Source organism: Hemicordylus capensis, chromosome 2 (assembly GCF_027244095.1).
Source record: "Hemicordylus capensis ecotype Gifberg chromosome 2, rHemCap1.1.pri, whole genome shotgun sequence".
NCBI classification, from domain to species: Eukaryota; Metazoa; Chordata; class Lepidosauria; order Squamata; family Cordylidae; genus Hemicordylus; species Hemicordylus capensis.
In genome coordinates, this window is record NC_069658.1 from 197673241 (window position 1) to 197689529 (window position 16289).

Sequence of the window (16289 nt, forward strand, 5' to 3'; positions counted from 1 at the left end):
GTACCATTCTTTCTGCTAGGATGGAACCCATAGTAGCTTTCCTTTCCTTCTGCAAATGTCCCATTCAGGTAACCAGTTCTCTGGTAGCAAGGGATTTTATGAAGTTTAAGCCAGAGCTGGAGGGAAGATCCTAGAATTCCCATTGCCTTATTGGTGAGAGGAATAAGATCTCTTCAAAGGAAGGAATATGAACGTTAACCTCAAGGAGCTGAAGGACTGTTGCATAGAATAGATACCTAGGAAACTGCCTTGTACTGAGTCAGACCATTAGTCCATTTAGCTCATTACTGTATGCACTGGTTCCAGGCAGGGATATATCCCAGCCCTACCTATCACGTGCAAAGCAGCTGTGCTCTCACTGAGCGATGGCCCCATCCCTGGAGAAGGTGGGTTTGTTCTCTCTGGCTTCTGAGGGAAGGACTAAAACCACTGGGTTGAAATTACAAGCTAACAGATTCAGGTTAGACATTAGGAGGAATATTCCAACTGTAAGAGCTGTTTCACAGTGGAGCAGGTGGCCGTGCACAGTGGTGAGGCCATCTTCACTAGATGTTTCCCAACAAACTGCATAGCCATCTGTCAGAGATGCTGCTTCAGCTTCCTGCTTTGAGCAGGGGCTTCAAACAGAAAACCCCCTTGACTCTCAAATTCTGTGAGGGAATCCTGTGGTGAGCAAGAGGCTGCTAATTTGTATCTGCAGTTATGCCTCCAATTAGGACTTAAGGCAGTATCTGGTTATTGTGCCCTGTCACTAGCTCGGTAAGGTAGGTTGGCCTGAGAGGCTATGACCGGCCCAGTGAGTTTCATAGCTGAGTGGGGATTTAAACTCAGGCCTCCCCAACCTTGCTCCATTCACTACAGTGGACAGGCTTGGCTTAAAAGGGTTATGGGGTGGGAGAAGGCAGGGCAGAGCTGAAGATGAAAGGGGAGACTGGAGATGCTGCTTCTTAAACCTGCTCCCCCAGACCTCTTGTTTGAAAGTGGAAGAAGGAACGGAGAAGGGTGCAGTGGGCTGGGGCACCAGGTCAGGTCTGCCTGCCTCCTCCCAAGTGAGCACACCTGCACCTGTGTGAGTTGTTACAAACAAATTTAGTCTACAACAACACACACTGTTCACTTTCTGCAAGCCTAGGGAGTGAGCACCAACCCTGCCTATTGCTTGCATGTCTCTCTACTCAGACCTGGCTCTTCCATATCTCCATTGCACCCTAGTCTCCCTTGTGCCTCTCAGGGAGAGTTCAGGCAAACAAAGGAGGCAAGAAGAGAATGACCGTGGATGCTTCAAACAACTCCACTGCCTGTAGATTTTTTTAAGCCTACTTTCCAGTAGGCTTATGAGATCACATGGCATTTTGTCTTTCTCTCTCTCTCCATCTGTGTGTGTGTGTGTGTACACACCCCACCCACCACATCAACTTTGAAATGTTTGGACCAATATGAAAATCTGGTACAGTTGTAGGGACACATAGGGGTACTTCAAACACATAGTTTGTGATGTCATCCACCCCAATTCAAGATGGCGGACACATGATTGTTTGAGGAGCAATTGGGCTAACCTGTGAACTGCCTAACCATTTTGGACCAAATTTAGTCCAGTTTTAGGGATAATGAAAAGAAAGTAGGCAGTGTAGTTCTTACTAGAACAACTTGTTTAAAACATGGCAGTGATGCATGAGCGGCTTCAGAAGCACAATACAAAATGCTCGCAGAGACTAGCCCTTCAATTGTTGTGATTCCTGGAGTCTGTCAGCACCACCAATTAATCAAACGCCAAATTTCTAACAGATGAATTAACAATACCATAGTATGCTAGCTCTGTTCAAGTCCAGGACATCCCTGGACTTGAAATTATGTAGAATCTCAAAGTAGGACATTTAGGAGCTATGTGCAACCAGCAAGAATGACTCTGCCTGACCTTCTGACCATCCTCCAAGACCAGCTATGAGGATGAAGGGGCTAAGGACTGTAATGTGCACATGAGAAGTGCAATGTGATTAGAAATTCTAACAGCAAGTAATGGGCAGTCAGTCTGTTGCAGTCATGTATTACTAGTTCTGATTTTTGTTTTCTGTGGGATTTAAAAAAAAATTTTTTTTTTTTTTTAGTCTGGATCTCAGCAGGGAACAAGCCATTAAATCTGGTTTCACTGTGCCAGAAGTGGCTGTGATTTTGGTTCCTGTTCAGGTTTCAGTGCAGTAGTTGGATCCCAAAGGATTTACTCTGTGTTTGGTTCAATATAGCTTAGCTCCCACTGCACCAGAAGATCCTTAATGGACCTATTGGTTCAGGCCAGTGATTGCTTGGTTGATCAGTCTGGCATGCCTGAACTGGTTCACTTCTGGTTCACAAGAGAAAACCAGCTCTCACTTGTAATATAGAGCTGACCTGGACATGTGATTGCTACTGTTTTCCTAACGTTAATACTAGATGGATAGACAGGCTCAATAGAAAAGCCTGCAGCATAAGCAGGAAATAGATGTTTCTATTGTGTTGCTCACTCACATATCACACAACTGAAAGGTTCCAAGTTCCCTCCCTGGCAGCATCTCCAAGACAGGGCGGAGAGAGACTCCTGCCTGCAGCCTTGGAGGAGCCGCTGCCAGTCTGTGTAGACAATACTGAGCTAGATGGACCAGTGGTCTGACTCAGTTTATGGCAGCTTCCTATGATGCCCATGTTACTAGATTGTCTTGGCCACACGGCACTGCCTGGACATCTACAGGCCCAGCCACCCTGGCTACAACTTGGCTGTAAGAGAACGTGCTATATGTGCATAAGCCAGCCTTTAAAAAGGCTTCAGAGACTGATAGTGCACTACAACAGGGGGAGTGAGGAACTCCACAGAACACAGGAAGACTGTCCTCCTTCCCTTCACCAAGCTGTTAATCCTCAGCCAGCTACAATGGACTGAAGGCTTAGAGCAACAAGCCTCCACCCTGCCTGCTGCTTCCCAGAGCTCAAGGAGGGTGGAGTGTACAAGCATGAACAACCCCAAAATGTGTATAAAGGGCTCGCAGTGGTTGGGTATGGGCTCCACCCACAACAAAGCAGGGTGTGTGTGTTTTTGTCTGAATCCTTGGTTCTGACATTTTCGTGTTTATTTAGATTCATCAGACTTTCTAATAATATACCTGAAGTGCAGCACAATGAAAGAATATTAGACTGTCCTGCCTGCAGTACAGGCTTGCAGTTAATGTAACCTATGTCGAAACCTCATAAATAATGATTCTTCTGTTCTATTCTGGTTTGGGTTAAAACTTGGTTTGATTTGTTTGACTTGATTTCTCTAGTTCTGAAAAAGCTTATGTCTGCAACATTGTTAATTGGCTGTATAGACGGAACGTGGTTTTTATCCAAGCTCATGCTTGCTTAAAGCTATTGCTAAATGGATCAAGCACTCCAGGGTTTTGTCACTGTCAAAGCCACCCTGCTCTTGGTGCATGCCAAGGATGACTTGGTTTTGGACATCAATGGAACCAGTGGTAGATTAACAGAGAGGCAGAGCAGGCATTTGTCCACAGTGGCAAAATTTCAGGAGTGGCAAATTTTGCTGCCTCTCAACTCTTGCTGCCCCTCTCTGGGGGCAGCTGTGGTGGAGGGGCGGACCAGGGGAAAGTCCCCTCTTTCACCTTTTTAAAAATGCCACCGAGCAGCACTGCAGGAGATCTAACAGCATATGTTCACCATGATAGCTAAACAGCAGGATGGGGCAGCGGAGGCTGCAGCGGTGAGGGGAAAGTCCCCCTGTTTACCTTTTAATACAATGCCGCTGCCTGCATGGTGGGATGGGGTGATGGAGGCCCTGAGAGAGAGCTCCTTCCCAAATGACTGAATGGCCCCGTCTGCAGGCAGCCTGTTTTGGCTCTTTCTCCACGTGCAGCAGAAGGTAAGCAGTTTTGTGTTAGAAGGTAAGTGGGGGGATGTTCCCCTTGCCCCCACCCCACTCTCCCAGCAGCCACTGCTGCAGCCTCCGCCATCCCCATCCCGTTGCCCAGTCACTGCGGTCCCCAAAGAGGACCTATGAGTGGCAAAAAGCTTAATCTGCCCTGAGTGGAACAGACTACACAAATTTCTATTGGTGCTTCTCCTCTGCATCTGTGAAGAGGTCCTATAATAGTAGACTTGGTGCACCTTCTCAAGAAATTGTAATTCCCCAGATGGTGTCCATCACACAGAAAAATCTGAGGGGAGAATAGAGCTGAAGAACTGGAGAAAACCTGAAACTTGTTGCTGTGTGTTTTGCTCTGCTGAGATGCAGTTTGGAAAAGTGGGCATAATTTGTGGGGGGAACAGAATTATTGTGCAGTGTTGTAACATCTACATGAAACCGCTGGGAGAGATCATCAGATTTGGTGCAGGGTGTTATCAATATGCTGATGACACCCAAATCTATTTCTCCACGTCAACCTCATTGGGAGAAGGCATAACCTCCCTAAATGCCTGCCTGAAGCCGGTGATGGGCTGGATGAGGGATAACAAATTGAGGCTGAATCCAGATAAGATGGAAGTACTTATTGTGAGGGGTAGGAACTTGGGAAACTATTTTGATCTGCCAGTTCTGGGTGGGATCATGCTACCCCAGAAGGAACAGGTACGTAGTCTGGGGGTGCTTCTGGATCCAAATCTCTCCCTGGACTCCCAGGTTGAGGCGGTAGCCAGAGGTACTTTCTATCAGCTTCGGCTGATACTCCAGCTGTGTCCGTTTCTTGAGATGAACGATCTCAGAATGGTGGGACATATGCTGGTAACCTCCAGGCTGGACTATTTCAATGCACTCTATGTGGGGCTGCCTCTGTACATAGTCCGGAAACTGCAGTTGGTACAGAATGTGGTGGCCAGGTTGGTCTCTGGGTCATCCAGGAGAGACCATATTACTCCTGTGTTGAAAGAGCTACACTGGCTGCCGATAAGTTTCCAAGCAAAATACAAGTTTCTGATTATTACCGATAAAGCCCTAATCAGCTTAGGCCCTGGGCATTTAATAGAACATCTTCTTCACCATGAGCCCCATCGCCCATTCAGATCATCTGGAGAGATTCGCCTGCAGTTGCCACCGGCTTGTCTGGTGGCTATGCAGGGATGGGCCTTCTCCATTGCTGCCCCTGGGCTTTGGAATGTATGCCCTGTTGAAATAAGAGTCTCCCCATCTCTGGCAACTTTTAAAAAGGCACTGAAGACATATTTATTCACCCAGGCTTTTAATTAGATTTATAGATTTAATACTTTTAATGTTGGCTTTTAACTGAGTTTAATGTTAGTTTAAATGATTTTAATTGTAAATCACCCAGAGACACAGGTTTTGGTTGGTGTAGAAATATGTTAAATTAATAAATAAATGTCCCCTTCCTTCAGGATGCAGAATATATTCAGGATTTGGTCAAGCTGGGAGTCTGCCAAGCATGTTGTTCCACCTCCGTCATGGTGGCAAAGAATCATGTAGCCTCTGCTTTTTCCTTGGCTGGCTCTGCTTCCTTTCTGTTCTTCATCAAGTGATGTACACGGGTTATATATTTAATGATTGTTTGAATATAATCTAGGCATTTATATCTGAGCCAAAATGGTGTGGGTGTCTTCACAAAAACTGCACTGCCAGAAATGCCTCCTTTCAAGGATTTTTCAGGGGTGCACATGAGCAGAGGTGAAAGTGTTCTCTCATTGTGTGGCATGGAGGAAGGGAACTTGTTCCTACGTTACTTGGGCAACTGACCAATATTTCTTGTTTTGATAGCACAACCACTATAGCATAGGAAATGGTGGAAAGTTGCCTTGGCAACAGTGGACCATATTCCCTTTTAAGATTTGTGCTTACATTTATATTCTGCTCTTCCTCAGAAGAGCCCAGAGTGGTGTACATGGTTCTGTTTATCCTCACAACAACCCTGTGAGGAAGGCTAGGCTGAGAGATAAGTGACTGGCCCAGAGTCACCCAGTGAGTTTCATGGCTGAATGGGGATTTGAACTTGGGTCTTTCTACCTTGTGTTCCCAGATTGGACTACAACTCCCATCATCTCCAGCCATGACCTTTGTTGCTGGGGATGATGAGAGTTGTAGTCCAACAACATCTAGGGACCCATGGTTAAGAAACTCTGTCTCAGACCAAGATAAGAACAGCCCTACTGGATCAGGCCCAAGGTTCATCTAGTCCAGCAGCCTGTTTCGCACAGTGGCCCTTCAGATGCCGCTGGAAGCCACAGGCAGGAGTTGAGGGGCATGCCCCCTCTCCTGCTGTTACTCCCCTGCAACTGGTACCCAGAGGCATCCTGCCTTTGAGGCTGGAGGTGGCCTTTAGCCCTCCAACTAGTAGCTGATGATAGACCTCTCCTCCATAAAGTTATCCAAACCCCTCACAAAGCCATCCAGGTTGTTGGCTGTCACCACATCTCGTGGCAGGGAATTCCACAAGTGGATAATGCGTTGTGTGAAAAAGGACTTCCGTTTGTTGGTCCTCGATTTCCTGGCAATCATGGGATGACCCCTGGTTCTAGTGTTCTACACTACACTAACCACTTCACCTCACTGGCTTCCCTACAGAGTGAGGACAATGGCAGTGCATTGCACCCAATCAGATCTAAAAAGTGCTGGTAGAGAATCTGAGTAAGTGGCCATAGACACGGACACACTCACCCACATTTCTTTTTCAGGATGGGGGCGGTACGCCATCTATGGTGCTAAGAATGTTTGCAAGTGAACACTTAATGCAGTATTTATACTTCTTTAGCATTTAAGGGTGTAGTAGTTATCATGGAACATGGTGGGACATGTATCCCAGGGCATTGGCAGAGCCAGCCTGCATTGGTCACACCCGGTGGCCCCACCAGTAATGTCCTGTGCATGTGACTTCCCTCCCAGCGAGGGAGAAGAAGGGAAATAAACACTGTCAGGCAGCAAGCGCTGCCTGTAAATGAGAGGGCGAAAGCTCACTCAGGTCTCTCAGGGGAAAATAAACACTGTCAGGCAGCAAATGCTGCCTGGAAATTAGTGATGTGCACGGACCAGTCCGGAGGCCATTCTACAGGCCTCTGGACCAGTCTGATCTTCTGGTGGTTTGAGGTTCGACTGCCGGGGTGGGGTTCCTTTAAGGGCGGGGGAGGGTGTACTTACCCCTCCCGCCGCTTTCCCCCCGCCAACGTGTGTTTTTTGCCAAGCATTTGGGGCCGTAGGATACCTCCCTGCCGCCCCTTCCCCCTCTCGGCTGCAAAAGGCTTCAGAAAAGGCTTCAGTGTGTGCGCACGTCGCAGCCTTTTGCAGCCGAGAGGGGGAAGGGGCGGCAGGGAGGTATCCTGCCACCCCAAATGCTTGGCAAAAAATGTGTGCCATCAGGGGAATAACAGCGGAAGGGGTAAATACACCCTCCCCCCGCCCTTAAAGGAACCCCCACCCCAGTGCCGGACCGCAGCTCCGCGGATCCGTGCACATCCATACTGGAAATGAGAGGGGGGGGCTGAGCTAAGCCATCTTTATGTGTGACATTACACACAATGAGGGCTCCAGTGGCCCTTTCCACTCGCGGCCTGGGTTCTTTGAACCCATTTGCTCAATGGTGGCTCGGCCCCTGTCCCACTGTAGAGGGGAGCATTTTAGATTATGCAAACACACACACACACACACACACACACACACACACACGTCGTAACAGACATCATCTTAGAAGGCGGCTTCCATCCATGTGAGAGGGAAGTATCCCTACTGCCTTGAAGAGTGTGAGGCAATTGAGCAATAGCCATAAAACTAGATGGGCCAGAGACCAGCCTCAACAGACATTATGTTGTACATGCATACAGGTGTATGCACAGATGTACATGCTGTGTGAATGTATGTGTGTGTGTTCATTTTAAAAGTGAACCTGGGTGCAGGCCTTTTCATATGTAGGATACAGATAGGAAGTATACTACTTACAAGTGTTGAACATAACATAAATAACTATGTGTGAACAGATCTGTAAGTGTGTACACTGTGCACAGATTGTACATGTACTGAACTGATGTGTGAATGGGGCTAGAATATTTCCTGCTTGGAAATGACTAATCTTTCCTAATAATTATCCCTGTCACTGCTGTTCATATTTATATAAACACATTGTACCCTTCCTTTACTGCCCCCAACTTCTGGGGAGATGGAATATATTTAACACATAATTCTACTTTCAGTGAACATCTGTAGCTGAGAGTCTTCCTGTGGGGTAAGATTTGTGTTGATTCGCAAAATATCTTATTAAAAAGTGGCAGCAAACATTTTCAAGCACATTAAAAATGTGCCTACAGCTTGAATAGCCTATATAAATCTGGTTGCACACCTTAAACCAGGAAGCTATTTCCCACGATCAGTAGAAAGCGGGCTAAGGGAACCTAGCCTGCTTTCTACTGATCGTTGGAACCACTGGGCTCACAGGTGAGCCCGGTTATTCCCAGGCAGCTAGTCCACCTAATCCCGCCTCTCCTTAAATGAGGTTAACGGAGCAAGTGCTCTGTTAACCTCTTTTTTTGCTCGTGTGCTGCCGTGGCATTCAGTGACCCATGAGCAGACCCCTGACCGGGAGCCTCCGGGCCTTGGGGGTCTCTCCAGAATACCCCACACACTTGCACATGGGATCCTGGAACTTCCAGGATGCCATGTGGGCCCCAGTCCCCACAGCCTCCATCGGTTCCATGACAGAGCTGGCAGTCATGTGGGCGACCAATCTGGCCGCCCAGGGCTTGGAGGCTGCTCGTTTGCAGGGAGAGCGGGCTAAGCAAGCTCTCCCCACAGACCCGCCAGAAGCTTTTCTCACTGATCATGAGAAGAGCTTCAGGATGTCTGAGGAACGAAGGGTATATAAAAGGGTTAAAAGAGGTGGATACGGGTGTGTGATATTCTATCTAGCATCTTTTATGTATTGTTTAGACGTTTGTCCCAGTGGAGATCCTGTAGATCAGGCCTGCTCAACTTCGGCCCTCCTGCAGATGTTGGCCTACAACTCCCATAATCCCTGGCTATTGGCCACTGTGGCTGGGGATTATGGGAGTTGTAGTCCAAAAACAGCTGGAGGGCCACAGTTGAGCAGGCCTGCTGTAGAGTGTGTGTGGGGGAGTGGAGTAAGAAAGGGGAAGAAGAAGGAGGAAGTGGAGTTGTTTCTGAACAAATTTAGTTAAATCTAGATCAGATTATTTTAAGGCTCCACACATGATCTGTGTGTAGAGCCGAAAGCGGGGTCTGCGAGGAGAGTGGATTTGACCCACTCTCCCCACAGATTATCAGAGAGCCCTCCCTGGGCAGCCAAATCGGCCACCTAGATTATTACCGGCTCTGCCACGGAGCCGGCTGAGGCGGCAGGGTTCGGGGGCCTCCTAGCCCCCAGAAGTCCCACAAGGCACCTTGCAAGTGCGCGCGGTGCCGTTTGGGGAGCCTTCCAGCGCCGCGAGGCTTGTTGTAGCCTCCCGGTCCAGAGGCTACTCGTGAGTTGGTGTGGCACAGAGCCGCAATGACACATGAGCAGTTAACTTTTGGGGTGCTCTTGCGCCTGTAATCCAGGTTAAGCGGCAGGCTACCCAAGAGGGTTTGCTGCCGCCAGGAGCCACATGGCTCCCGGCAGTTCTCACGCGCAGTGGAAGCCAGGCTAAGGGAGTCCAGCCCAGTTTCCACTGTGTGTGAGAATAGCCTCTTTGTGCTTGTGAGAGAAACGGCTATAGAAACAGGGCGAGTCCTTTCTCACAATCAAGTAAGAGGGCTTGCGGGGGGAGGGGCAGGGAAGGTAGCAGAAGCTTGCCTTCCCTGCAGACAATCCCTGGAGAGTTGCTGAGCTTGGGAATTGTGTGCCCAGCTGGTCTGCAGCTGTCATGGGTAGCACAGAGGTCTGTGGATCGGGATGTGTTTTCCCGTCCCCCGGAAATCCCACAATGCACCATGCAAGTGTGTGGTGCGATCTGGGGATCCCCCGGCGATGGCTGGGAGCCCGCTCCTGTGCCAGCACCAGCTGGGAGCAGCCATCTGTGGTTTAGTCCTAAGCGGAGCCCAGAGCCCAGTATAAAATACTATCGCAGATACCAGGAATGATAAAACAATCCCGTTCAACATCCTTGTAAGAGGGATTATACCACCCTTTGAGTAAACAAAGGAGGACAATTCACAGGTGTTACTGGTAGCTACTCATTCACCACAGTGTTAGGGCTCATTTCCAGCAGTGTTCAGACAGATGACTCTGGGGAGCTGACAAGCAGGGCATGGAACCAACACTCCTCCCCATTACTTGTCCACATCAATTGGTGCACAGAGGTTACATTTGGCTATCATGGCTAGTAGCCATGAATCGATTTATTCTCCATCAAGTTGTCTAATCCCCTTTTAAAACTATCTGTGCCACTGGTTAGTCTCACCTCCTGTGGTGTTAAGTACACTCTGGCCTGGTTCACACACTCATTCAAATCTGGTTAAAGAAGTCTGAGTGGTGGCAGTGGGTTTTCAAACTGTGCCCGGGCTTTTTTGTCATCCTAACCAACAATCTGTTTTTGTTTTGTTGCTTGACTTTGCCAGTGGATTTCAAACCTTGGAGCCTACCTGTGCGCTCGAACAGCTATGCAGAATTCAAGCCAGCATACCTGGGCTTTCCACATGGACTCCCATCCAGATATTGGCCAGACACAGACCTGCTTGGGCTTTTATGTACCTATCAAAAGGGCAGCTAGACCAGTATTCATTTAAAACAGGAGTAGTTTATCATGCAGAGCTGGAGTGCTGGCAATGATTACTACTTTCTGGGGATCTTTTTGCTTGTTAACCATTATCTATTTTATGTATCTATTTTGTTTTTGTGAGCCACCCCAAGCAGTAGTGTACTGGAGGGGCAGGGTATAAACATTTTAAATAAATACAAATAGCTGGGTAAAGGTGCAAGGCAGGAGGGTTAATAGAAAACCATGCTTGACTCTGAGTTCCCGACAATATGTTCTTTTTAGGAGATAAATACATGATCCATCACTTTTTAGAGGAACAATATTACTGTATTCACTTGTGGTTTTGCAGATCTCTTTATATTACAACCCTGGGCAGTGTGAAAGGGGCGCTTTACTGCTTATTCACACAAGGAGACTGACTTGTTTGCAGGTGGGTGGGGTGCAGACTCCACAAAGATTGCTGTTGCAAATAACCCTTGTTCCATATGATTCATAGGAGGATATATTTTCTCATTCGGTAGGCATGGCTTAAGGTCAAACTACACATGATGTTAAATGCATGCTGGCATTTGTGTGTTTAATTCCTAACCCCACTTTAAACAGCAGCCATTGGTGGGGGAGCAAGCTGGCCAAATAGCCATGAAATGTGTGAGAGGTCATTTCAATGTCATTTCAAGGTAAATAAGAGAGTCACAGACTGTACCTCTTGCATTTAATGGCTTTTTGACATCACTGCTAGCTTTTCTCATGTAAAGGTAAGGTAAAGTGTGCCATCAAGTTGGTGTCCACTCCTGGCGCCCACAGAGCCCTGTGGTTTTCTTTGGTAGAATACAGGAGGGGTTTACCATTGCCTCCTCCCATACAGTATGAGATGATGATGCCTTTCAGCATCTTCCTATATCACTGCTGCCCAATATAGTACCAGCAGGGATTTGAACCAGCAACCTTCTGCTTGTTAGTCAAGCATTTCCCCGCTGCGCCACTTAAGGTGGCTGCCTACTAAAGATAAGATGTAATGCAGTGATTCTCAAACTTGGGTCCTCAGGTGTTATTGGACTTCAACTCCCATAATCCCCAACCAAAGGCCACTGAGGCTGGGGATTATGGAAGTTGAAGTCCAATAACACCTGAGGACCCAAGTTTGAGAATCCCTAATGTAATGCAGCTAATGAAATGCGCTCCAGTCCACAAAAGTGTATGCTACAATACATTTATTAGTCTTAAATATGCCACAAGACTCTTCATTGTCTCTTGCTGAGAAGGGGTGAAATCAAAGCTTATAAAATTATATACAGAGTGAAGAAAGTAGACAGAGAAGCCTTCTTATCCTTTTCATACTACTAGAACTTGAACTAATTGATGAAATTGGCTGGCAGTTGATTCAGGACAGACAAGATAAAGTACTTTACACAATGAATAGTTAACTTATGGAGTTTCTTGCCACAAGATGTGTGGATGTCCATTTAGCTTAGATGATCATGATGGGAAGCAGGAAGCTGAGCTAAATAGATAGATTTTTTGTCTGACTGATCTAGCATAGCTCTTCTTATGATTCCATCCTGCCTGAAAAAGTATGCTGTGCTGCTCCAAAGCTTGTTGCCACTAATATGAAAAGGTATCACCTGAACAATTATGGAACCCATTTGTCTTTCTGTGGAACTTGCACCACAACCATTTTGTCCCAAATGTATTTTGGTTTGTTTAAATAAATCTTGTGGCGCTTATGACCTGATCTGGGATTTTTGTGTCTCAGAGGTTGGCATTTTTCTGCTCTCTCATAAATAACCATCACAAAGTCATCATGATTTGCGGTGTGCTTGGCAGCGTGTTTGTATATTCCCCCCACCCCACCCCGGTCAGGCAAGGGTTAGAGGATATACTCCCTCCTGAGGTGCAGAGAAGCATATGGAGGCACACAGCCAATTACAGGGCAAAACCTTGTTTCATACTGTTTCCTACACTGAAGTGTTTTCCATGTAGGGGTTTTGTTAATGAGACTGCTCTGGAGTGTTGGCTAGGCACTCCTGACTAACTTTTAGGTTTGTGTGGGGAACCAGAAAATCTAGAGTGACCAGCTCATTACAGAATACATTTTGTACAAAGCTTCAGTCTTGGAAATGACTGGCAGAGTTGAAGTCCAATATAGTCAGATTTGTTTAGGGCAGGCCTGCACAACACAAGGCGCAGAGGCCAGATCTGGCCATGGGGACTTTTTTGCTGGCCCCAGGGCTGGCTCAAAATATTGTGGTGCTTGAGATAAGATGCAAAATGCTGCCTTGCCCCATGGACCTGGTGGGGGGGGTCATCCCCCTTTCAAAACTGACCTTTGAAGATGTTGAAAGTGTATAGGGGACAAGGAAGAGGAAAGGTTGCTAGGAGCCTTCCCCCCCCCCCATGCTGTGGGTAACAAATACTTGCTTTCATCAAAATTTTTAATAATTAATTTTAATGTAATGTGCTGAAAGTTTAACTTGGCCCCTGCCTACCAAGTCATGGTTGGTTCCGGCCCACCAGGGTATTTGACTTGTGCATCCCTGGTTTAGGGGTACAGAAATGAAACCTTGATTAATAAGTAACACATATTAACTAATAAATATGGTTAAATAATAAGGCTAAAAATACCAGTAATACTAAATTGAAGCTCATGAAGAGGTGTTTTAGCTTGAGGTCCAAATTAAAATCCACTCAAGGCTGACCAGAGAAATGGGCTTTTAGAAAGCAGCTTTAGACCTAACAGAGAGTAAGAAGGGAGCAAAGGAGTTTGTAGCAGAGATGAGTATACCTGGATCCTTTCTGATGGTGTGTCAGACACATGATCTCTCCCAGCAGGAACAAAAGCAGGAAAACGGGATGCAAGTGTGGGGATCCATGTGCCACTCACAGATCAGGAAGCCGGTAAAAGTCTAAAGGTGATCCAATCCCAGAAGATCAGATCTCTGATGCAGCCAAGTGTGCTGCACAGGTTGGTCCTGGAAACAGGGTCAACCTGGAAGTTGAGAGCAGGACAGGCACAAGAGCCAAGACACAGCAAGATGGAATAGCTGCTGCCCAGATGCACATAAACACAATGGGTGAATCCAGAGAAGAAGAGACACACTGCTGGATGGTCTCTGTGATACAAATATGAAAGAATAGAGGATGCACAGACCAGAGAACAAAACATATACAGGATAGTATATATACCGTGTATAAGAGTCTATTCACACACACAACTTACACGAAACAAGGATAAATTAAACATATATTATGAAACACACAATTACTAAAGAAATTGCCTGTGTTCTAGACCCCAAAAAGTGTGGCTGAAGGTCAATTATGCCCATGGTCCTATTACATGTGGAGATATATATATATCTGGAAGGACTATATATCCACATGTAATAGGACCATGGGCATAACTGACCTTCAGCCACACTTTTTGGGGTCTAGAACACAGGCAATTTCTTTAGTAATTGTGTGTTTCATAGTTTAATTTATCCTTGTTTCGGGTAAGTTGTGTGTGTGAATAGACTCTTATACACGGTTTATATATTACCCAATATATGTTTTGTTCTCTGTGATACAAATAGGCAGGGGTCTGCCTTGGGGCCAAATGCTGATCACACCTTTCTGCTGAATCCATGATGGACAGAAGAATACATTTCGTCCTGTTCAGTTCTAGGTGGGTGTGCTCTAGAGCACAATGAAGTGAAAGGTTTGGACAATCTGTATGTAAAAATGTTGAATAGGTGGACTCAAAACTTATCTCAGGACTTTTCCTGTTCTTTTATGTCAGCCATTAAGGCTTCTGTCAGAGAGATAAGCCTGTTCCAATCTTATCTGTTCCTTCCTGGGAAGCTGATTAGCTTCCTTTTAAAGGCATGGAAAGCCATTCCAGCCACACTGCCAATGCAGTGCAGGCCTATCTCCCTCCCAAACAGGGCCCTGTGGCCCCATTTGGGAGGGAGATTGTCCCCGCTGCGTTGACAGCAAGGCCAGGAGTGGCCCTCCCTGCCTTTAAAGGTCACTCTGGCCATGCTGCCAATGCAGCAGGGTCAATCTCCCTCCCAAATGGGGCCATACAGCCCCGTTTGGGAGCAAAATAACCCCGCCCCGCCCCTGCTTCTGACATCAGATGTGGGGCGTGTCTGGGTCTGCGAGCTCTGGCCCCTGGGGGTGGCAGCCCAGGTTCTTTGAACCCATTTGCCCAGTGGTGGCTCTGCCCCTGGCCAGAGCCCAGCTTTGGAATTTATGAAGTAAGAATCATTGGAAGTGCTCTTGAGTATGTGCAGAGTGGAACTGCAGACATCATTTCCTGCACATCAAGAGCCTAGAGGGAAGCACTAGGGGATGGGTGGTGCAGTACTGAGTTCTCCTGTTATTCTGGGGGTTGGAGTCTTGGAGTGGCTGGGTCAGGGGTGAGAGCGAGAGAGAGAGCTGGAAAGTTGGACAGTCTCCCCCACCCCTTCATTCAAAACCTTTTTGGATCAGTTAAAAATTTCACTCCTTGGAGACAGAGCGGGGGAGTAGGGAAATAAATATATGGTATGGGATTATGTTATATTATTATTATTATTATTTTATTTTATTTTATTTTAATATTCATTTATTCAATTTCTATACCACCATTCCAAAAATGGGTCAGGGAAATAATAACACAGAGAAATAATAAATAAATAAGATGGATCTCTGTCCCCAGAGGGCTCACAATATATCTGCATAAAGATATATGTTTATGTTTATGTATATCTGCATAAAGAGTTGTGCATCTTTACACTCTTGCAAATTCAGTTGCTTAAATATCAGATCCTTTAGAGACAGAGGGGAAAGTGGGGAAATAAATATGTGGAATGGGAATATGGTTGTTGTTTTTTAAATAACTTTTTATTGAATAGGAATATGTTAAGATGCATGTTGAAATGTTTCTGCTAATACATATTTGTATAAGTGTACTCCTATATTGGGCAGCAGCAATATAGGAAAGATGCTGAAAGGCACCTTCTCATACTGCATGGGGAATGGCAATGGTCAACCCCTCCTGTATTCTACCAAAGACAACCACAGGGCTCTGTGGTTGCCAGGAGTTGACATGGACTCGATGGCGACACACTTTGCCTTTTTACATATTCTTACATTCTTGTGAGCAGGGGCGTATCTATAATACGGCAAGGGGAGACAGTCGTCTGGGGGCCCACTGCCTTGGGGGGGGCCAGAGGCAAGTCACATGACTGACTCCCCCAGCCGCGCACCCGCCTGGGCTTCCTTCAGTTGTATTCATCTTCCGAAACTGATGTGAGTGTTAAGACCTGGAGCTACCAGAACAGCATGTCTTTCTCTAGTACCATTAAATGACTTACATCATCCACAATTTACAAAAAATTTGGGATGATGTCCTATTGTGGCACATAGGTTCTCTCTCTCTCTCTCTCTCTCTCTCTCTGTGTATAAATTTTACAATGCTTTTTGTTACTACTATTCAACCTCATTTAAGATTTCTTTACTTCATGAGCTGAGCTTCGGGGAGGGGCATTTTAAAATCTTGTCTCTGGGCCCCCTCCAGCCATACTACCCCCCTGCTTGTGAGTTCAGTTGCTTTTTTTGCCCTTGTGTTGAAAATACTGCGTGTGTCACGGTGTGTGTGTGTGTGTGTGTGTGTGTGTGTG